The 23,589-nt window shown below is 33.7% G+C and overlaps 1 long non-coding RNA gene across 1 annotated transcript in view; it reads right to left on the reverse strand.

Annotated features, from left to right (window-relative positions):
* Positions 1-4,098: 4,098 nt before the first annotated feature.
* The window catches only part of LOC132736768 (uncharacterized), a 31,145-nt gene continuing 11,654 nt past the window's right edge, over positions 4,099-23,589 (reverse strand). Inside the window, exons 2-3 of the long non-coding RNA XR_009626621.1 lie at positions 9,624-9,793; positions 4,099-4,636 (exon numbers count right to left, since the gene is read on the reverse strand). This is a non-coding gene — a long non-coding RNA (uncharacterized LOC132736768). The remainder of the gene's footprint in view (positions 4,637-9,623; positions 9,794-23,589) is intronic.

The raw sequence follows: 23,589 nt of genomic DNA on the forward strand, positions 1-23,589 counted from the left end.
ACACTAATTGTTCCAATAAACATATTGAAGTACAGTGTGATAATACTACTGCAGTTTCCTATGTAAATGAGTTTGGTGGTATGCATTCAATACCTTCTTTAGCTAAAAATATTTGGTTTTGGTGCATTCAAATGAATATTTGTTTGTCTGCCAGTCATATTGCAGGAAAAGAAAATACTGCAGATTTTTATTCTAGAAATTTCTCTAATTCTTCGGACAAAGTGTTTTTGACAGAATTTGTCGACAATATTTTTTACCGGATATAGATTTGTTTGCGTCGCGTTTAAATACAAAATTAGACAAGTTTGTAACATGGTTTCCAGAGCCAGGAGCCTATTCTGTAAATGCGTTTAATATGTCATGGTCTGGACTTTGTCCATATTTGTTTCCTCCATTTAATTTGTTAACAAAAGTTATAAATAAAGTAAGACTGCATGAAGTTGATAAGGCTCTAATAGTATTCCCTTTATGGCCATCTCAGTCATGGTTTCCTATTCTTTTAGAATGTATTTGTTCTATTCCCTCAAGGTTACCACGACACAGGGATTTGCTCATGCTGCCACACAGTCTAGAACAACACCCATTGGGGAAGCGTTTAAATTTGGTCGCAACCATCATATCGGGGAATCGCTCCAAAGTCGAGGTTTTTCGTCAGAACTTGCCGACTTCATTATATCATCATGGTCATCAGGAACACGGAAGCAGTATCAAAGCGCCTGGAAAATATGGTTATCTTGGAACTGTGTCAGGTCAACAAATCCCCTTAATACAACTGAAGATGAAATTGTAATGTATCTGTTTTATTTATTTAAATTAGGAAGATCCTATTCGGTAATTAATAGTCATAAGTCTATGCTTTTGCAGACTTTGCCATTTTGTGGAAACCGTTGGTGCAAATGGTGTGAGTTAATTCCTCGCTTCATGAAAAGTGTGTTTAACTTCAAACCTCCGCGGCCTAGATATTTAGTGTTTTGGGATGTGACAATTGTTTTGAAGTTTTTGAAAACTCTTATGCCTTTGAAAAAATTAACCCTTAAAATGTTGACTTTTAAGGTGGTTGCTTTGATTTCGTTAATAACAGCTCCTAAAGCTCAGACTTTAACAGCTATGAATTTGGATAATATGTTAATTCAAGAGAAAGATATTGTGTTTTTGTTTCCACATTTACTTAAGACTTCTAAAATTGGTCATTCTTTTTCACTTTGTATTGAACACTTTTCTCAGGAAAGTTTATGTGCTATGCATACTCTTTTAGCTTATCTTAAGGCAACTGAGAATTGTAGATTATCTAGGTCTTTATTTATTTCTTTTCAAACTTTTGATAAAGTAACTAGCAGTACTATAGCCAGATGGTTAAAGATAGTTTTAGAACTCTCCGGTATCAATACAGATATTTATAAAGCTCATTCTTTTAGAGGTGTATCCACATCAACAGCCTTCAGCAGGGGTTGTTCATTGAAGTCTATCTTAGAAACTGCGGACTGGAAGTCAGACAAAAACTTTAAGAAATTTTATTACAGACAGTCTTCTAGTAATAGTAACTTGACTTATACGCAGGCTGTTTTTCACAGTTGAGCTTATCGGCCAGTATTACAATTTATTTACTAGACAATATAATTTAAGTGACATGTTGATGATTGTGTAATATTTATATAGAGTCCTGTGTCGTGTATGTACTCTACTTGCTGTATTCAAAGTGTTTGGGATTATTTTCTTACTATATAGACTGTTGTTTACAGTTTGTATTGGGAATTAAAAATGATTTTCTTTAGTATGAACTTTTCTTTTGTCAGTTTCAGTTTTTATGTTGCCACAAATTTAGTTTTTGTTGCCTTTAAAGATGCTATGTATACATGCGAAAGCCGAAGGCTTTATGAAAATAATGTTCCCTCATCCAAGCTTTAGTGCAGGATGAGGGTCATTATTGGAATAAAGCCGGAGGCCGAGCATGTATACTACCCGCCCACTATTTTATGTATTGTTATGTACCCTGCCCATATTTCTTCTATTCAACAAAAACATGTTAAAGATATGAAATTTCCGGGGTTTACTTCCGGTATTGTATGGTGTACTGCGCATGTGCAATGGGGAATACCTCATTACGCGGGAGATTTGATTCTTTTTTAAAGTGCGATTTAATCGATACGTCCAGGAAGGAATGCTATGTATACATGCTCGGCCTCCGGCTTTATTCCAATAATGACCCTCATCCTGCACTAAAGCTTGGATGAGGGAACATTCTAACTACACAGCACTTATGTGGCTTAACTAAGGATGGCAACATATACCAAAACTGATACACAAGTACTCTGTCATTTTTCCAATTGAGTACTTGGTTACTAGGATGATTTCCAATGATCTTTTATCACACATTTTCAACACCCTCAGCATGCTACTTTTGTTTTCTATTTAAATTCATAGAATACAAAACTATAAATAGGGAGGTTACTTTAAAGAATAACCAATAAATAAATTAATTACTAGATTTGTCAATCTTATGTCTCTAGGTCAAATTTTTTTTTGGCTACATATGCCCAAGTTGAAAACTAAAAATCTTTTATTAACCCATTACTTTATGAGCATTTTGTGAAAAATGGCTGAATTCATTGAAAAGTCTCCCGTTACAAGTTCAAATTGCTATAAAACTATTTTTTCCATCAAAATTGATTTCAAAGTGCTGCAACATCTCAATGGATTGAGATAGAGTCAAATGCTTTTCAGCGTTGGTTACACATTACCTTATGATCGATCTGGGGTCATTTTAAGCCTCTCACAAGTCCAAAATTTTCTTGGCGATCAGGGAGACTACCGCCCCCTACAAACCCCCCAAACAGAAGGGGGCACGTCCCCCTTCTGGCAACCCCCTGATGTATCTTTTGGTTGGGGGGCCGCGCCAAAAAAGTGGTCACTTTTTTTATCAACATTTCTCAAATGAAAACATGTGTTTGGGGCCCAAACAGGACATTTTTTCACTATTTGAGGCTTAATAGAGGGGGGAGGGTCGAAAGTGCTTTGTTTCGTGTATATATGAGGTAAAGGGTTAAGTAAAGGGCAAATACTACAAATACTGACTAAATCCACAAGAAAACCCAAAGGTGCATAAGTACACATGCTGACCAACATTCTTGTAATCTTTCAGGCCTATAGGTCATACACATTTTGTGTTATGTGCAACACAAGTTAAATATTGTAAATTTTTACTAAGTCAAGGGCAATAACTCTAAAAATACTAAAAATATCCAATTGAAAATACCCAGGTGCACAGTGAACAACACATGCTGAGCAACATTCCTGTAAGGTTTCATGACTCTAGGTCAAATACTTTTTTAGTTACATGCGACACAAGTTGAAAATTGGAAATTTTTACTAAGTCAAGGGCAATAACTCTAAAAATACTAAATATATCCACATGAAAATATCCAGGTGCACAACTTCACATGCTGATCAACATAGTGGGGGGCACAAAAATGACAATAGATTTTACAATGTTTACATTAATGCACAATTTTGGATAATTAAATATCATAAAAGGCCGAATGATGTAAGCGACACAGGTGTTCAATCCCATGAGGTGTCAAACTGTTGATCGCTTCGTTAGATTTATGATATCACCTCTGCAAGGATGTTTTGATTGCGTTTAACAGGTTTTTATGAAGATACATGTATATCTCTGAATTTCTGAACTACACTAATCTTTCTAAATCGCAAAATATTGAAATTATATATTTTTTCAGAGTAATCAAATATCAATTTTGTCAACGGATATTCGGACGTTCGATCGAGTACACGGATACCCGGTTACTTGTTGCCATCCCTAGGCTTAACAAGAGCTATTGTTCTTTATAGCCACAAAACTGCCAAATAAAAGCCTTACAGAATGAATGACATCAAAGATAAAGTACAGTTACCTATTGTTCCTCTAGCCACATATGTATCCTATGTTAGCTTGGACAGACAGACATCCAGCTGTATTGAATTGAAGAGGCCATTAAATTTTTTTTCTTCTGTTATTTTCTTTTGTTTAATAGAGGGCCACATGATGGCCCCTTATTTTGTTTTTACGGAATGCACAGTCTAGTCTATTGTTCTCTTTTGTTCTGTTTACCATTAGATGGCTCCCTACCCCTATTCGGTTGCGCGGACGGACAGACAGCAAAGACAGACTGACTGCCAAGGCAAAAACAATATGTCTCTCAAAAATTGGAAAACTTGATTAGCAAAATAGAATATGTAATACTTCACATAAATGAATATTTTTGTTGATGGGCAAAATCAAGTTTCTAATTCACCCATAAAAATGCCATTTACTGCTTAATCGAGGGGAAAAACTGTTCTTATTAATTTACATATGCCCAGGTGTATAAGACTCCATGCTGACAACTATTTTTAGAAAGTTTGTTATACCTTTTCAATTAGACATGAAACAAACTGTTCTTAACTTACTGACAACTTTAGAGACAAAAGGGCATTAAATATATTTGCCTCCCACTTCCCAGTATGGTTGGATTTCTAAAGTGTGCAGCTGTGTCTTTATACTAAGATACTGACCAGATAAAGGTGATGTGACTATTTCCAGCATATATGTTACAAGAACCTCCCTTGTATTGTCTTCATGAAGCAATTCTGTCACTAAAGGCTGAAATTCAAACATTTTGCATAAGTGATTTTAAAAAATGTGCTAAAGCTGATCTTCATATACCCAACTTAACAATGTGAAATATAAGTGATATAAAGCAAAATTTAAGCTCAACATAGTTTATGATGTACCACCTAAAGAGTAATCATCTGTTAACTATGTTTTTGTAAAATAAACACTAGAGATAAATAGGAACATACGAGGGATGATCAAAAATAAACTGGTCAACTGAAGAATTTTCAACCTATCACTTATTGTATATATCACACTTAATCGGAAAACAATACCTATAAACTGATGCTATATCTAATGTAACACAGATAGCTTGTCTGTAACAGTGAATTAGAAAACCATGGAAACACACAACATCAGGCGCTTTATGATGCATATATTTTACAAAAATGGCACAATTAGATTTAAAAATACGCAAAAACGTCATGAACCATATCTTTGACGTTGTCAGAAACAAGAGCCACCGCCGGGCTGGGGCAACGCACGACTTTTTACTTTTTTAAAAGCAAACAAAGAAACGTTTGAACAAATCTTTACGTTTCCTTTTTATAAATTTAATCGGTGTATCTTGTCACATTAGTTTTGTCAAAGTATTAATCCTTTTCCAATATATCCCCATGTGTATTACAGAAGAAAAAGAAAAAGATACATATTTATATATATACGCATTTATATATATACAAGGGTTGTTCAAAAAGTAATAGGACTGACTGCAGTTCTACTGTTCACATTTTTTAATTTACGTGCACAATTAAATAAGAAAATAATATCTGAATATATCCTCTTTATACAGTGATAAAATCAATAAAATATGTTTAAAATAACGAGTCTGTGAAAATTTTAAATGACAATAGGTACGTGACCTGGCGCACCCTAACAGTATAATAAATGACATTTATGACGTCGTAAAATAAAAGAAATGTAACAAGCGTCATTCCTTCTGAAAGAATTCTCCCTAGTGTTCTAGGTGTCTGAATCATGTAACTATGACCAGACCTCATATGTTGGAGACGAAGCAAGAAAGAAAATAATCACACTCTCGTTCAACTCTCCAAAAACATGTTAATGAAAAAGCGATTTATATAATTCATTTACACATATCATAAGACGTTTTAAAACAATATGATTATGTTAGTTAAATATCAATATTTATCAATTGCGAAGTATATTTTCCTACTAAGAGCAGCGTATCATTTTTTAAAAAGAAAATCTGGGGAAAAAAATATTAATAACCGTAATTCATTATTATATTGATTTATTGATAACATGTATATCTAGTTAATTGAAACAATATATTGTTTGAAATAAATGTCTCATATTAAATCATTTGGTCAGAACTGAATCGGTAAACCCGATGCAGACATTAAACATGCCAGCCAGTTCGTGGACTGTTTACCATCGATCCTTTTGTAGCGATTTTCCATTTGACGTCACTAACGTCCTGTTAATTTTTCGCTATTATCCTCACCCTTTCCTGTTTGTGATCTCAAATATGTCGTTTTTTAATTGCTTGCGCAAGCTGAAAACGAGTATCCTGATACCTATTAATTGTACTGTGTTAATTTTATGCTTTCGTATGTATCTGAAGGAGTATCGCCAATTTGTTGGCAAAAGTTTAACGATCGCACACATTTTCAGTTTTTTAACGAACGTCAAATTTCTACGTTTAACGTTTTTACTACTGCTGTTCAAAACTTGATGATTCATGTCTGAATGACGTCAACTTTGGGCATAATGTCATTTAAATATAATGAATTGTGTTGGTGGAATATATGGCAAACAAAATAGAACAAACTATGAATAAATTAAAAGTAAAACTAAGCTTCAATAACTTATTTATGTGCTATGCCGGGTGTCTGTTACCATGGTAATTCAATATCACAGGGAACACGCGTTAAGTACAATAATTTAATAATTTCATGCTTTAATTGAAGAAAATAGTTTACGATTGCTGTACATATAAAGATATTCTAAATTGAATGATATATATATATACGCATTTATATAAGTATACGCATTTATATATATACGCTTATGGTCATTTAATGCATAAATCAGTGAAAATTCAATATTTTAACCTTCAAGGTCAAGGTCATAAAAGAACCTAGGTCAATTTGAGTTTGATAAACATGAAGGTCTTGTCCTTAAGAATGTTCTTTTATAATATGAAGTCAATCCATTCAATAATAGCAAAGTTACAGCCAGTTACAGCCAAAAAATGAAAATTTCAATAATTTGACCTTCAAAGTCATGGTCATTTATGTGTGGAGGTCAAGGTCTGTCTGGTTATTTTAAAGGGCTATCCTTGAAGATTAATATGTTCAAGTTTGAAGACAATCCATTCAAAAATAACAAAGTTACAGCCAGTTACAGCCAAAAAAATGAAAATTTCAATAATTTGACCTTCAAAGTCAAGGTCATTTATGAGTGAAGGTCAAGGTCTGTCTAGTTATTTAAAAGGGCTATCCTTGGAGATTATTTTGTTCAAGTTTGAAGACAATCCATTCAAAAATAACAAAGTTACAGCCAATAATAGCCAAAATCATGAAAATTTTAATAATTTGACCTTCAAAGTCAAGGTCATTTATGAGTGAAGGTCAAGGTCTGTCTAGTTATTTTAAAGGGCTATCCTTGAAGATTATTATGTTTAAGTTTGAAGACAATCCATTCAAAAATAAAAGTTACAGCCAATAATAGCAAGAACAAGCAAAATTTGGACTTTTGACCTTGAAGGTCAAGGTCATTTATAGATGAAGGTCAAGGTTAGTGTGGTATACTGAAAGGTCTTATCCCAAGGGTTGTTGTGGCCAAGTATGAAGACAATACACCAAGAACTAAAAAAGTTATGATCCAGGTACAAGTTTGCGGGCGGCACCGGCAACGTCAATGCCGCCAGGACTATAACAATACCTCTACTTTTTTTTTCAAAAAAAAATTGAGCTAAAAATGACTTCCTTTAAACCATATTTATATTTCCAATCACAATTCAAACATCACATGTGAAAGAAATACTCGCGTTAAAACTATGTTGTTGGAACGTCTTGAAAATCGATCAATTAGAACAGTTTGTGTCTACAGTAAGGCGAGAAACTGTTTAAAACGCAGAAAAAGATTATAGCTATCAAGGGGAAAGTTCCAGAAGCCACGCATACTCACTGTATTAAAATAGCATAAACGATTAAGAAAGGGTAAAGGAGAAATGGAGAAGAAGCAGGGCTCACGCTGTCGGTCGCCATGGTCACCATTTGCGATAATTTTATAAGATTGGCGATTGTTTTGCATTTTTGCTACAAAAAAATGGCGATTATTATTTACTTCCAACAGTGTTTATATAAGGTATAAAAATTGATAAAGAATGCAGCAGACCCAAATAACATCAGCGGGGTGGATTAAATTGAGTGTCAACTTTTTATCGGTCACATGTTGGTAAATTACTATTGCCTGATGTGATAAAAATACATGCAAGATGTAAATTTTTATTTGCAATTTAAAGATACCTACAATATAATAGCTATCAAATATCCACCAATTAGCCACAGACATAATGTCTTCAAATTGATAAACTATATATTAACCAACCCAAAATTTGCCTTAAATTGCCGTATTGGCAAATTCTGAATTTAGCTCTTGTGGCCATTTTGTGCAGCGAAGCTGAAAGTGCTGGTGAGATGCACAACTAGGGACAGTACTGATCACTCCTGTAAAATGTGGTTGAAATCCCACCAGTAGTTTGACCTGTAAAGACCGGACTGTGAAGGCGGGATAAGAATTTTTTATTTTTAGCTCTGGCGGCCATTTTGTGCAGCCAAGAGGAACATGCGGGTATTGTGCACAACAAGAGATGGTACTGATCACTCCTGTAAAGTTTGGTTGAAATCCCACCATAAGTTTGACTTGTGAAAGCTGGACAATTTCTATTTTTAGCTCTGGCGGCCATTTTGTGCAGGGAAGCAGAACATGCTGGCAATGTGCACCACTAAGGATTGGTACTGATTACTCCTGTGAAGTTTGGTTGAAATCCAACCAGTAGTTTGACCTGTGAAGGCCAGACAAGAATATTCTATTTTTAGCTCTGGTGGCCATTTTGTGTAGTATTTTTAGCTTAACGTGTAGTTTGACTGTAGTTTGTTTATTTCAAATAAAAATGCACAACAGAAAGCATCTTCACTAATCAGGGTCTTCGTGTTGGAGACAAGGAAAAGCAACAGAGAAGTTTAAAAATTCTGGAAAAATGTCAAGCATGTACATACATTGTATTGGATCAAAACCTTTTTGTCAATAAAAATCAGAAAGTTATTATTTGTTTGGGTCGTCAGACCAAACAAATAATGGTAACGAAATTTCAGAGCCTAATGCTGTTAATTGCAAATGCCTAAAGTAGTCCACTTTTTCTAAGCGGTTACTTCCCTTTATATGTACACTAACGCCGAAAAATTCAGGGGAGATCAATGTGTAAAGATTGTCATTTGACAGGCGCATTAATTTTCAAGCAAAGTAGTTTCATTCTTTATAGATATACATGCTTACAAAAAGCTCCATGATTATTTACATCTGTGTTAAACAACAGGTTTAGCATCAAAATAATAAAGAGTTACAAACCCTAATTTAGAATAATATAGTTTTCTTCAGGCCGTTAACATATAACTTCACCATGGCCGAGGGGTTTGCACGCTCGCCCTTGAATCAAGAGGTCTGGAGTTCAAATCCCAGTTGAGGCAACTAATTTTTTTTTTTCACCTTTCTGACACCCAAACAAATTCAGCGCCTTCTGTGCTTTGATTTTTATATTAGCATCCATTTAGATTATCGGAGCGTTCTAATTATAAAGGAAGCTAAAAACATTCAGACCACAAAAGAAAGATGTAATGTATAAATTTTGAGTTTTTTATGATGCTTTGTCTTAAGAGACTGTTTCACTAAGCGACCATTTTCAGTGTTATCTTTGCACGGTCGCTTAATACAAGTTTGACGGTACCTCTTTCCTCCTCAATGACCTTGTTAATGTAAAGCTTGCAATCAAAGCAATTGCCAATGCTCCTGTAAGATAGTAGACAAACATACTCTCAGCTTCTCCAGACCACCACAACTGCATCTCCTTTCCAGAAGGCATCCTGAGATATCTTTTCACCTATATTTAAGTTCTATCTGTAAAAAAAGTACAGTCTTTTGTTATACATTTTTATAACAAGAAACATGGCAATGCCATGAAATCAGGTTTTCAGCAATGCCAAGTGCAACTTAGGGTTGCTCTTTTACCTCAAATACGAAACAAATAAAAATAAATAAATATTACATCGATGATCAAAGGCAGTGAGGATTCAAGATTTATAATACTCTCTTCATATGAACATGTTGTTCAATATGTGGTGTCCAAATATTAATCAAGTCAATGCGTCAATAGGAAAGTTATACAAAATTGAAAGAAATTTTTGTATTTGACATTGACAATAATGAACAGGTCATTTCAAGGTTATAGTCATACTTTAATAACTAAACATATTGGTTAAATGTGTTCCGTTTTCTTAGTTTAAATTAAATCCATCCATAATAACAAAAAACATGGCAATGCCACAAAACCAGGTTTTCAGTTATCACCATTGTAGAAAGTTTTGTTCTTAAGTTGGAATACAAAAAGTTGGAATACATTTCAATACAAATGCACAATATAACTATGTGCAAAAGCCAATGTAAATAATGAAGAAACAAAAAAATTAAGCAATTATTTTATAATTCCACCAGATGAAAGAAAAAAAAATATTGAATTGATATTGTAATGTATTGACCTTGATCCTTGGGGGAGGGAGGGGGGCCTAAAGCAATCAAAAGGAAGTCTTTACATAAGCTTGCTATACACCAAGTTATTTTTTTTCAATATCTCACTCTGCACCTAAAACCAATTTCCTATTTTTAGTAATACGGGTAGTGACTTTGACCTTTATCCTATGAGATTCAAAAGCAATCCAATGCGAGGTTTTCAAATAAAAGTGGCGGCAAGGCCGAGTGGTTAACGCATCGGACTAGTAATCTAAGGATTGCTGACCGCTTTGGTTCAAACCCTATCAGGGATCAGGGGCAAGCCGTTGTTTCCTTGAGCAAAAAACTTTACATTCATTGCTTAGTACTGGTTGGTTCCAAGAACGGATTCGAGAGTGTTTCAATACAACACAATCAAACTAAAATAAATTTGTATTAACTAACTTAATTAAATATGAATGCTATACAACATGTTAAATTAAAATATCTCATTCCTAAATCCAGTTATTTACCAGAAGAATTTTTATTTTTAGTAACAGTGATCTTGACCTTTAATTAGGGGGCCAGCAAGGCTTTTAGTTTTAGTTACAGTGACTCTCAATGGCCCAAGGGGGCCTAAAAGCACTCCCAAGTGAGGTCTTCATATAAGCTTACTGCACACCAATAACCTTTGAAATATCTCATTTCTAACTCTAGTTATTGACAAGAACCTGATTTAATAATTTAAGTAGGGTTTCTTAAACGGACAAAATTCATAATCAATCACCAAAAATAATCGAACAACCCTTTTTGATCAATCATCAATTATATAATCGAAGCATTTACAATAACAAAGTAAATATGTACTAAGTACATATCATGCTTTAATATTTAAAGAAATTTCCATTAATATTCTATATTTTGTGTAACTACCACTTTATCAACTAAAATAAACTAGTTTAAAGTTAAGATATACTATGCTCATCCTTGAGTAAAATATTTTAATCAAATAAATTCATTAAAATCTATGAAATTATTTAATATAATGTCTCAATTCGAATAAAGGAATGAATAAACTATGTATGAAAAGGTGTAGCCTATTACTGGGACAAGTAAAATTGGTCCTCTCTTAACAAAACTGCCAGGTTTTTTTAATGACAGTATATATTAATATTGTGACAACCTATAGTGTGTAGAATAATTTTATACAAATTAACAGATCTTCTTTGTGTGAAGTCAAAATATGTTTACTTTATATTTACGTAAAGACAGTGTAGCAATTCTAAATATTTTCAAATGTCAAATTTCAGCATAGTAAACTATATCTTTAAACTAGAATGTCTCAATGTCAACTATGAACTCCATGGTCACCAGTAAACACCAGTATGCTTTCATATTCATTTGAATGAAAATTACTGTGTCAACCAAAGTTGGCTTTAATTTAGAGTGTTGATATAATACAGTGAGTCACTTATGTAACAGCAAGAAAATAAATTACTGATAATCAATTATTAAACTTGAATTTGATCATCGCCGACCGGTCCTATAAACGATCAAATTTTGATTTTACTCCATCATTGTTTATTATGTCTAATTTTTAGTAACAATGACATTGGCCTTTACATTTAAGGTAGCCCAAGGTCTTCACAATCGGCTTGATACACACCAAGTTTCATTGAAATTTTCATTCAAAACTTTTGTTAATGACCAGAAACCAAATTTTCTATTTTAAACTAGAACTGCCACTGTCATGGCATGAATACCCCCACATATCCACTTTGTCAGAATCAACAGTGGTCATTTAGAGCTAAAGGACAACCTCCCTGCCAAATCTGAGGGTAGTAAGCCAGTGCATTGCTAAGCTATGTATTCTACATGTTTTTACTGGCAGAGATCAAAGTGACCTTTACCTTTGACCTACTGACCTCAAAACTGAAACTGCCACTGCATGATTTGAATACCTCACCCCCCCCCCCCCCCCAAATTCATGCAGCTTTGCCTGGGGTGTTTTATGATGAATTTATGAGCATGTCAAAATCAATACAATGTGGACAGGCATTCTTAAGCATTTGAGCAGACAAGCTTATTGTAGTTAAAACCCCTGTGATCTTGACGGTCACCTAAAAATCAATAGGGGTCATCTTCTAGTCATAACCAACCTCAATACCAAATATGAAGACTGTTGACCAAAGCATTCTTAAGCAATTGAGCAGACAAGTTTTTGAACTAAACTTGACCTTGACCTTTGACCCAGTGACTTCAAAATCAATAGGGGTCACTTAATGGTCATGCCGAATATGAAGACTGTGGGTCAAAGGAATCTAAAGTTATTGGGTGGACAAGCCTTTTCTAGCCAAGGCCCCTGTGACCTTGACCTTTAAGCCAGTAACCTTAAAATCAATAAGGGTCATCTAAAATCTGTGCCAAATATGAAGACTGTGGGTCAAAGGATTCTTAAGTTATTGGGCGGACAAGCTTTTTTTAGTCAAGGCCCCTGTGACCTTGACCTTTGACCTTTAAATCACTAGGGGTCATCTACTAATCATGACCAATCTAAATACTAAATATGAAGACTATGGGTCAAAGGATTCTAACTTATTGTGTGGACAAGCTTTTCTAGTCAAGGCCCCTGTCACCTTGACCTTTGACCTAGTGACCTCAAAGTCAATAGGGGTCATCTAATGGTCATGACTAACCTCTATGCTAAATATGAAGACTGCGGGTCAAACAATTCTTAAGTTCTTGGACGGACAAGCTTTCTTTAGTCAAAGCCTGTGAACATTGACATTTGACTTGGTGACCTCAAAATCAATAGGAGTAATCTATTAATCATGACTAATCTAAATACAGTCTTACCGAAAGACCGTCTGACCTGACCTGTAAAAAATCAGAAGGTCCGATAAAAATATATGAATTGGGGGCCCTACGGTCCGGTAAAAAATCAAGGTTTTATAAAAAACCTTACATTCAACATTTTGCAAAGGCAGATCATTCACCTATATTCAAAACATATCAAAATTTTGTCATTACACAATACAAGCTCGTGCAATGCTTGTCAACTGTTATGCATTCTCAAAATGCAAACTTTTATGTAACAACATAAGATAAAAATATCCGACAACTAGTACAATTAAGTCAATAAGCGGCCGCGTAAATTACATTAGCGGCCCCGATGTGAAAGACCAAGCGCTATTAGTTTGTTCACCAAATTGTGTGACACAGATGAAAGAGTCGGTGTGTTAATTGGAACAATTTACGTCTTTAATCCACAGACTTAGAGCAATGCTAATTACACGTGTGCTCAACTGGTGTTTAGCAGCAAATTAAGGAAATGAAAGATCGTCCGTGATGTTGACAAAAATTAAACTATACTGTGAAGGTGCCAAAATCATTGAACAATTAATCTGTCAACTTCACTAAATTACCAATATATATAATTCTGTTTACATACATATGCCAGACTTTTGCTGAAATTTAGCCTCTCATTTTGCTAGTATATAGTCTGTATGGAATTAAAGTTTAAATTGCAAAATCCATTGAATACATGTATAACAATATTTATGTTTACATTTTGATTGTGGTGAAAAAAGATAACTTCACATCTATAGTTCTTCGTTGATAATATAATTTTCTTTATGTACACAAACTTTTTGACTGCTGACACTTATCAAATGACTCAAAATGCTATACCAATCAGGTATTTTTTTTCGGTTCAGTAAAATCATGTTCGGTCTTGTAAAAAATTTCAGTTTACAGGACCTATTGTCCAGTAAAACTCAGAAGTCTTTCGCATAGACTGTAAATACCAAATAGGAAGACTGTGCATCAAAGGAATCTTCAAGAATGTGTAACAATAACATTGTTATCAACTGCATTACTCAGCTTTTCTTTGCACCCAAATTAATTGCAGCTCCATCAGGATTTTTGAATTTTCATTAGACAGATGATCAATATCAATATTGCACTTCAATAAGCCCCTTTGAATAGCGATAACAACACTGTCATCCCTTGCATTTTCTAGATTCTCAATACTGGCAATGGATTGTGACAGGTTCATAGGTTTCAGGGTGTACATAGCATAACAAAATGTCTTCCTGATCTATTACAATGGAGTGCGCCATTTTGTTCTATGGACAGTGCCATTTTGATATCAATAATCATTAATCAGGAAGTTTTACTTTTCGTTTAGAGGTAAACACAGTCACTAGCAGCAGATGACAGAAAACATAATATAATTTTGATCATAGAACAAAAGAAGCAAAGTTTAGAAAAAATGACAAATATGTTATTACTCAACACACATTGTATCTGAACTATAATATAAAAGTCATTTTACGTGTTTATATTATTTCTTCAATTTCTGTTATACATAGTGCTCCCCCTTCAAATCAGACAAGTCTATTTTGTTTATCAAGATTGAATCAGAAAAAGCAGATGTGATTTGGCCAATTCTTATTTTGAAATAATTACTCCTGACTTGTTTGATTAAACAATTCTGATTCTCTGAATCAATTCTTCGCTGAATGGAATCACAGAATTAGAAGAGCTAATCACCTGGTACGAAAATAGCAGCTTCTATAGAAGTTTTACAGGACTCCTTGTTGATAGTAAGAAACTACAGCCGTAACAACTGATGTTTACATAGTGCTTTCTTAAAGTGTATGTATTATATAATATTATATCATTCTTCCTTTTCATGAGAAGGAAGAACAATATTATTATAGCTTCTGTTGCCATTTTAAATATCTTCTTATTAGTTCTTGCTCGATTCTGACACGGAACTGTTTGACTAAGAATTACTTCGGACATGTGACTCTTATTCCAGAAATAACAAATGGCAACCGCCTATTTAACATCTTATGGTCTATTTTAAGGTTAAATTGTCTGGTCAGTTATAGCCTGTTTCAAGTCAAAGGAAGCTACTGATACCGCTCGTTATCGAGAAACAGACAAAAGCCCTCCTGGACAAAACATTTACGAACTTTCGCTTTACATCTATGCAATATTTCGATAGAGCGGAAGTCAGTGCGCCAGCATGCGCTTTGCCATATCTCGTTCAGTTACCGCTCACGTTTTAAATCAGTTGCTATGAAGCAACACTAAGTGTACATGGCTTTTACAACTAAAATATCAGACAAACACATTAAAACAATACACATAAACTACACATAGTTGTTTTCCATATTTATATTTTGCATTTGAAACTGATAGTCAAACAAATATCTCAATATTCTTACTGATTTAATGTATTGTTTACATGTGATGACAGCAACACTGTGTGTTAGATTACTTTCGGTTCAGAAAAATCATTTGTTTACCATCAAAACTCATATGTTTACCATAGGAACCATGTATAGGTTAGAGTGCATATTGGGTGTTCTTCGTAAAATTAATAAGAAAGCTAAAAAGGAGCGGAGCTTGCGAAGCGACTGTAGCTTTATTATTTACGAAGAACATCCAATATGCACTCTAACCGGCTTAGTGCTCCGCCCACTTGCGTTTTATAATATAAAACGTCCAGTTTATATAAAATCTGTTCTATTAAGATTTGAAACCTGAAAATTTGAAAAATCCTCGTCGGGGATTGGCTTAAAAATAATGGCGAGCACTAAATATTGATAGAAAGCAAATTAAACAAAGGTAAAGAAAAAATTGTCTGTTTCTGAACAAAAAATCGAATAAATAAATACAAAGTCTTTTTAAAAGGTCCCTTCTTTGAGTTCATTTAAAAGGGGAATAATTTGGTGGAATTTTAGACAGGGAAACAGGGAGTTATCTTTCATGGCTAGGGAATATGGCCGACTGAAATTATGCAAGCAAGTTTGTAAGTGCAAAAGCCCTCCCGTCAAAAAATGACAAGGCAGACAAAAGCCCTCCCATGAAAATGACTGGGCAGACAAAAGCCCTCCTGTGGAATTAAGAAGGCGGACAAAAGCCCTCCCGTAACAACTAGAAATGTGTCCATAGGACACGGGTGCCCCCACACTCCACCGATTTGTCAATCTTGTGTCTCTAGGTCAAATTTTTTTTTTTTGCTACATGTGCCCAAGTTGAGAACTAAAAATCTTTTATTAAGTAAAGGGCAAATACAACAAATACTGAATAAATCCACAAGAAAACCCAAAGGTGCATTAGTACACATGCTGACCAACATTCTTGTTAACTTTCAGGCCTACAGGTCAAATACTTTTTGAGTTACATGCAACACAAGTTGAAAATTGTAAATTTTTACTAAGTCAAGGGCAAGAACTCTAAAAATGCTTAAAATATTCACAGGAAAATACCCAGGTGCACAACTACACATGCTGAGCAACATTCATGTAAAGTTTCATGACTCTAGGTCAAATACTTAAATTTTTAGCTTAGTATGTGCACCACATGTTGAAAATTGGAAATATTTACTAAGTCAAGGGCAATAACTCTAAAAATACTAAATACATCCACACAAAACTACCCAGGTGCACAACTACACATGTTCATCAACATTCCTGTAAGGTTTCATGACTCTAGGTCAAATATTTTTTGAGTTATGTGCGACACAAGTTGAAAATTGTAAATTTTTACTTAGTCAAGGGCAATTACTCAAAAAATACTAAGAATATCCAAACAAAAATACCCAGGTGCACAACTACACATGCTGATCAACATTCTTGTAAGGTTTCATGACTCTAGGTCAAATACTTTTTTAGTTACGTGCGACACAAGTTGAAAATTTGAAATTTTTACTAATTCAAGGGCAATAACTCTAAAAATACTAATAATATCCCCACAAAATTACCCAGGTGCACAACTACACATGCTGATCAACATTCCTGTAAGGTTTCATGACTCTAGGTCAATAACATTTTGAGCTATGTGCGACACAAAAAGAGAACGGACAGACGGACAAGGGTAAATCTAAATGCCCCCACTATAGTGGGGGCACAAAAATATATTATGTATGTTAAATACCTGTTTAATTTTTTTCAATGCACTCAACATATTAGAACTGTAACATATAAATTTGTTGTTGCTTATGAGCTAGAACCACCATTCATTCAGAAAATACCTTTCTGAAATGTTTAACGAGGTAACTTTTTACAAGAATGTCGATAAAAACAAAGTCACTTTTAAAAGTAATTGACTAATTACAAGACACATTATAAATGTTTTGGATTTTGAATTTCAGTTGATTTAAACTTCCTTTTATCACTTATTACTCTATTAATCTTAACTTCGCATGGGAGTAATGCTTTCGTATTTACGTAAATGAATATGCACTTACAGATTTATAATACCATTTATTATTCAGATGCTTGTCAGGCATGTGCTCAAACTCTACAAACATGCTTATGCCAATGGAAAAGAAAAACATTCACGATTAAAATTTTAATATGTTGAGTGCATTAGAAATGAATACAAAGTATTTAACATACCTGTACATAATTATATATGTATTTGCTGTGGGAGGGCTTTTGTCCGCCCTGTTATTTTCACGAGAGGGCTTTTGTCCGCCCAGTCATTTTCACGGGAGGGCTTTTGTCCGCCCAGTCATTTTCACGGGAGGGCTTTTGTCCGGGAGGGCTTTTGTTCTACACTCCTCATTATCAATTATGACTAGCAGGCAACAGACTGTTGATTAATACATGTAGAATGAAGAAAGCAAGACCATGAGTTCTTCATTGTTGAAAATTTTATACAATTCATTTACCAGTAACGTCAATCAATCTCACAAGTCCGCATAATTATGTTTGCAGTGTTTACGCTACTCTGCGTTTCTTGCGTTTTTGACGCAATAATTTCACGAATGATGCATTGAAAAATGCAAAGCGTGTTTTTCTATGATGCAGTCATAATCTACCAGTGATTTTTCTCACTTAATTGGGAAGAGGCCTTAGCCTCTTGATTTTGGGAAAAATTAGCGCTAAAATTGCTGATTTGGGAAGTAAAAAAGCTGGATTAAGTTCAGATTTTTGGGAAAACTGCATGATTTTAAAGAAAATTTCAATTGGGAAGAGGCCTTTTTCGGAGTCTGTTATATAAGTAGGAAAATCACTGTCTACCTTAACTGGATGCCTTTTCATTAAGTTATTTCTCCTATTATTAGCCCCATCCTTTTTAAATTGGCAATATTTGTTTGAGTATCCGAAATTTATTCATTTCCGGTAACTGGGTGTATGTATAAATTGCTAACCAATTCTGTGTCGTTATCGGCACATTTTCTTTCCGACTTTTAACCATTCTACAATCAGTCACAGTCGGTATACAGGATTTAAACATTGTCACATATACGGTTTAGGTAAACAAGTGATTTGTGTATGCAGAAGATTTACTCACAAAGGCAAACACACCACAAATGATAGGGGCTCGGGCTTTAGTGGCCCAAAATATCAAAAGTTTCTGCAATAAACAGACGTCTGACACTGAGATTAATGCAAAGAAGCATTGGTTCTTCCTCAGAAGATTTTTCGTTTGCAACTGCATAAACTTTCATAAAGTGAGAAATTGAAGTTAACCACCTGTACGAAAATGCCTACCCTGACTACACCCTGATTTGACATGGGATAAGACATTTATTTCCAGCCAGGTTTTTTAAGCTATTCAGTTGACTATAGAGAAGACAGAAATCTATTTTTAGATTTTTTAGTATACAATATATAGTGTTTTCAGGGTGGATTCAACGAAATATTTAAATGAGCCAGAAAAAATACCACCCAGAAATGGAAATCCAGGGCAGAATTTTCTCTCACACAGATTTCTAAAAATAGATTTACTTCTAGTTAAATTGAGAGCAATTTCAGGGTGGGATAAATTTGAAATATTTAAATGAGCCATAATTCACCCTGATTTCTGTTTAAAAAGTCAGGCCAGACTTTTTTCCTCCTGTTATTATCCCGCTCTAAAATTTTGCAAATCCCACCCTGAAATTAAAATAAAAATCCACCTAGATTCCTGATCATTTTAGAACCAGCCCAAGAAAATATTCTTAAATACATTGCATCATATAATGAGCATTATGTATTTTGAATAATAGGTGATAAAAAATAGCTCATAACAAACAAACAAATTAATTTGATGAACATTATGCTGAATTGATCATCTTCACAATTCAGTGGTGGCTATTTGCTTATAAATTTTCATCCATAATATTTGACAAAATAATAATTAATTCAGAATTTTGTTTCACTTATCTGTATTTGATTTTCATACAATTAAATACATTTCAAAAGTCATTCTTGTTTGATATTTCCACTTAGATATCTGCCAGCTGTATTACATAATTCCACTGCTACACAATCTGTAAACATATAAAATAAATAAATATATGAAAGCAGTGTAGGAATATGCTATAGACAACTTTCAATTCATAATACATTAATCTATAAGAAAATGTTACACCTTAATATAGAGAAATATGACCATACAGTGTAGTTTTAAAGGTATATTGCATTAATTGCAATCAAAAATCAAAAGAACAAAATTGATGAAATTATTTAAAGAAGCTCCAGCATTATAGACATATATGTACTGACTTTATGAAGTCATTAATACTATGATATTTGCAGGGATGAATACTTTTGATAATTAAAACTGAAACTAATTTTGATAGAATTAAATGAAGAAAATAAAATTACCAGTAATATTTCTTCCATTGTATTCTTTTGTTCTGCAACTACACCATTTTATTCTGCTTCATCCTCTTGTCACATGTTACTGAAATATTTGGCTTCAACCTAAATTTTGGATGTAGAAAAAAAAAACAAATATGCAATCATGTTATAATTTTTAATTCATTTCAAGACTTCAGTGTTTTTTTTTCTAGAATGGAATGATCAAAATGTATAGTTTATTTTAGAAAAATTAAGAATGATTTCTATTTTCCCTCCATATTTTAAAGCAGGTTTCCTGGAAATTTATTTAAAATCTTTTCAGAATACTGGGCTTACAAAATTCATTATTATATTAAATATTAAAAATATCAAGAACTACATGTAATTTAATTATAACTTACCATTTATCTATCACAATTGGCTGCTAATTTCCCTCCATTTTTTTTTCAAAATGAATAACGAAGTTTAACACTATTATGCTCCATGTCATATATATGTTTAAGTTTCACAATAAATTTTCCAAGAAAGTTCTGTATCTCTAGGGAAGTTGAATTCTTAAATCTCATTATCTATATAATTATCAAAACTCATTTATATATTAATATATAAGTGTAAGATGATTTATTTGAATCAAATTCACAACTTAAGCCTCTAATCTTTCTAAAGAAAATGACCATGCTGGAAACAATTTTCAGGATGTGATATTTGCTCTGGATTTTAAACTGCTGTCGGTCAATCTGTGCTAACTTCTCTATTTTCATCTGCCAGATAGCCCAGTTTAACATAAAGTATTTTGAAATACTGTATAAAGTTCCACTTGAAGGTTATTTGTTTATATTAACTGAAAGCTGACCTTAGACATTATGAGATTCTGTGCAGATTGTGAGATAGTGGATAAAAACTAAAAATCTTGAACATAACTTATTCAGCTGACCAATTTATGCATTAAATAAAAAATTGTTTGTCATAGGTTAAATATAGATACAATCAATTACTACTAACAATTATCAATTTCATAGATAACAATAAATCATGTTGATTTAAATAATCCACATATTAATTAAAAAAAAATAATTCAGTAAATGAAAATAATTTTTGTTAAATGGAGTTTACCATAAATCAATTGATACTGTCTAGAATAAACATTATAAAACATTTTTTTCTGAATTTAAAATTCAATTTTGTCTCAACAGCAATCTTATGTAAACTGTATTATTAGTGTATTGCAATATTCATTTCTAATAACTCTTAAGTCAGAAAAATCAGGCTGGAAATGAAGAACTTTAAAGAATGTATTGAAACTGGTTCTTGAACATTTTCTAACTTTGAAATATCTGGGTAGATTTTGCTTATATTTCTCAAAGTCAGTAAAATCTGTGTCAAAATATTTTCAAAGTGCAAATATTCCTGCCTCCACCCTGACTTTTACCAAAATGAAGACGGTGTCAGGGTAGAAAATACTTGAATTCCCATGTGAGATTTATTGAAAATTCAGGGTCCATGTCTATTTCACCCTGATTTTGCCAATTCTGGTTCAAAACAGGCCTGAATCGGTCCTGTTTTTCATAAAAGCCATGCTGATTTTTCGTACAGGCAGAGACACTTGGGGTGTGAAGCTCAAAACACATTTAAATTCCCAATAAAATGATTATTTGTCAATCCTAGCACATGTACTTATCATAATTTATCAAAAAAACTTAATATAAACCGTTTTAAAAAAATCATATTTCAACGTCTATAATAATACACTTATAGACTTTTTAAATTTGCCCTTTAATCATTTCAAATGACCCTCATATTTTTATACAGAGGGTCACAAATGACCCCCATAAAATCTAGTGTTGCAGAAACACTGTGTATGTACATGTTTTTCAATCTATCATCAGCAGCTATTTTCCTTTGATTTTGTTTCTGAGAACTCTTAACTAAGCTGTAATGGATGTAAATCTTTTTTTTTTCCAGCTTCTATACTTGCAGGACTCTTGTTTATAATTATCTTAATAAATTTAGTGTTGCCCTGTACAAGCTAAACTTCTTTGAACAATCTTGGTTACTAATGTATAACCATCAAAAATGGGGGTATTAGAAAAAACGAATTTTACACTGTACATTGGGAGTTGACAGTTTGTGATTACAGGGGTGTGAAATTACTATGCCAGACTCGGTACTTTTTGCAGGCAGACAAGTAGAGTAAGAAAAAAGCAAAATGCCGAAATTCTAACTGTACTTGATCATTAAATCTTTTACCGATGTTGTTAAATCTGTTTACAATGCGTAAATTTTATTTGTACACCACCTCAAACACCACAAATAAACCTATACTATACGATGCTATTTCATCATGTATGAGACCTCTCGCTTCTATTGGAAAACAAGCTTGGCCATTGGTCATATCGAGGCATTTACCGACCGGTGCCTTAGTAAATAATGCGCAGCATCATATTAATTCATTGTTGCGTTGACTTGTAAATTGTTTTGATACATAATGGACAAATTTTTGTTAGGTCTGAAAACATAAATCAAAAATACAAAGAAACAAAGAATTTGACCACAAACGCATTCCTGTGTTTAATTCATATACCTGGTTAACCAATTTTACTTAGAAGACAATAATTCGGACAAACTTTATTGTCATGTTCGTGGAATTTTACCGCAACCTTGGCTCTTTATGTAGGGAAATCATTAATAAGAAAGGCCACTCTTACATCACATCAAACAAGGACCCATTGGTTAAATAAGGCCATTGTAATAAACTTTTTTACTGTTTATTTGGGCAAGTGAACTAAAGCTGCAGACAAGTAGAAATTTTAGTCCAACTTATCCGTGGGTAAGTGGAAAAAATCCGAAATTCCACAACCCTGCATTGTAGTTAATCCATTACCTGATATACATGCCTTTTTCACCCATCCCCCATTTTTGTTGTCTCAGATGGTGAAAAAATGCCTTATTTAGGCCTCCAACACTTGTTTTTGTTTGAGAAATGTTGTTTAAAAAAAGTGACCCCTTTTTCGGCCCCGCCCCCTATCCAAAAGATACATGAGGGGGTTGCCAGAAGGTTTGAAGGGGGGTGGCAGCAGTGTAAGAAATTAGGATTTGAATCGACTAGGCTGGTCGGACTACCAGATTGGAATATTCACTGGCCCAAAAGACATTTCACTAGCACGATTCATTTGTTCAAAACAGTTGTTGATATTGCCTCTGAAAATACAGTAGCCTGGTTGGGCTTGTAACTGTGAAAAGTTGGTAGCCCGAGGAGAAATTTAGTAGTCAGGGGCTATCGGACTACTGCTAATTGCGAACACTGCGGCAGTCCCCCTCATCACCAAGAAAATTTTGGACTTGTGAGAAGTTAAAAAATGACCCCAAGACAATCATAAGGTAACGAGTAACCAACGCTGAAAATCCTTTGAGAAGTTGCAGCACTTTGAAATCAATTTTGATGGAAACAAGAGGGCCATGATGGCCCTGAGGTCCCTCACCTGTAAATAGGCCCCCGGAGCTGGGCCAGTTTAAACCCCAGGGCTTTTATTTGAACAGACTCGGAAGAGTCACCCATTGGAAGATGTTTCACAATGTTAAGTTTTTACTACACACATATAATGAAAAACAACGATCTTT

This window comes from Ruditapes philippinarum, unplaced genomic scaffold (genome assembly GCF_026571515.1).
Source record: "Ruditapes philippinarum isolate M1 unplaced genomic scaffold, ASM2657151v2 ctg3698_1_1_1_1, whole genome shotgun sequence".
NCBI classification, from domain to species: domain Eukaryota; kingdom Metazoa; phylum Mollusca; class Bivalvia; order Venerida; family Veneridae; genus Ruditapes; species Ruditapes philippinarum.